Below are 1,582 nucleotides of genomic sequence, written 5' to 3' on the forward strand. Positions count from 1 at the left end.
TTTGTTGTGTCGTCTTTGGAGGTGATGTCTACATAAAATGATTTTTCCTTCTCATGGGAAGGAGGTGGCTTTAAACTATGTGTTGTCCATCTTTATCTCAGTGTGACTCAAGTCAAGATCTTTGTGCTTTATCTGAAAACATAGATTGTCTTTTGCAGTAATGAGGGAATATGATGCTTCTAATCTCATGTATTTTAGTGTTCTTTGTTTTAAAAGTATACTGGCTTGCTTTTTATGTTTCTAATAAAGAACAGAGAGAAAAAAAATCCTCTCATTGTTGCAAATCAGATGGGAATATTATCAGTGGATGCCACCAAATGCCTATATTATTTGCCCTGATACAAGAGAGTCAAATCAACTTGTCCTTTTCAAGAATTGAAAGGCTAGGGTACTTTAAAAGTTGAAGTCTACACTCAGGCAGAGAGGGCTAGAAGTAGTGCAGTTAATACCTATATTTTACATATTTATGTAGTAAAGCACTTCAAGAAGACTTCTCTATTGGCCATATTGTACCTCAATATTAGAAATTTTCTTCCATGTGCTAAATTAGAGATCTAATAAATTAACGGGAGAAATCAAGTCTAGCATTTTCCTGCTCTTTTCTGACATCCCTTGTTCAGTCCTCTATTCCTTCACTGGCTTCATGCAGAGAAGTACAGCTTCTAAAAATACTCATTCATAAAAGGAACAGACTTGGCTTTCCAGATCAGATAATAGAGCTACCCAGCTCTCCTGCATACCCACTTTACACTAATCAGTCATCTTCGATTATTTTCTGAGCTTTGGAAGTTGGTTTGTTAAAAGTTTTTAGTGTTCAGTGATAGAATAGTCCAATTTTGTGAGCTGCTAAACATAAAATGGTAACACAAATATCTTTTATTAGGATAAACAGGATTCAAGGTTTGTAAAGGCTGTTGGGCATCAGTTTTGATTTTTTTTATTGATATAACAAATGTGTATTAATATAAAGGATAATATGTTAAATGTTAATTCTTTTAACCTTCATAATTATATATCTGAATTTGGCTAGTCATCAGGTGTTGACATAGGTTTCTGTCCTGCAGGGTCCTTTCATCAGTGAAGCATTTTCATCTTGTGTCCTCTGTGTCTGGGTGATGACTGCAGACTGAGCCTTTCCCCTTCCCAGAATTCTCCTATATGGTTGCCCTGCCTATACCTCCTGCCTGGCTACTGGTCAATCAGCATTTTATTAAACCAATACAAGAGCATTGTCCCACAGCAATCAGGCCATGTTTAATTTTTCTGAAAGAAAAATACAAGATTAGACAAATGTTAAAAGTAACAGGCAAACTAGAAATGAAACTGATCCTAGGTGCCACCTACAAAAGATTAGGCCTGATCTGTTTAGAGGAATTCAGGTCTTTTCTCCTGTATAAATGTTGTACATTACTGAACAACACAGCAAATATGTAAAAGGAAGGAGGTACAGGTTGGACAGTGTCCTTTCCAAGTGACTCAGTTGGTCTGAACCCCTTTGTCAGACCAGCTGGTTTCTGCTTCTTCCAGGCAGCTAGGGCTGTCTGGATCTTGGCAGCTTAGCTCTTTTCTGCTTTTCTTTTTT

Source organism: Alexandromys fortis, unplaced genomic scaffold (assembly GCF_014885135.2).
Source record: "Alexandromys fortis isolate MF-2015 unplaced genomic scaffold, M_Fortis_MF-2015_v1.1 scaffold_14, whole genome shotgun sequence".
In the NCBI taxonomy this organism is placed as follows: domain Eukaryota; kingdom Metazoa; phylum Chordata; class Mammalia; order Rodentia; family Cricetidae; genus Alexandromys; species Alexandromys fortis.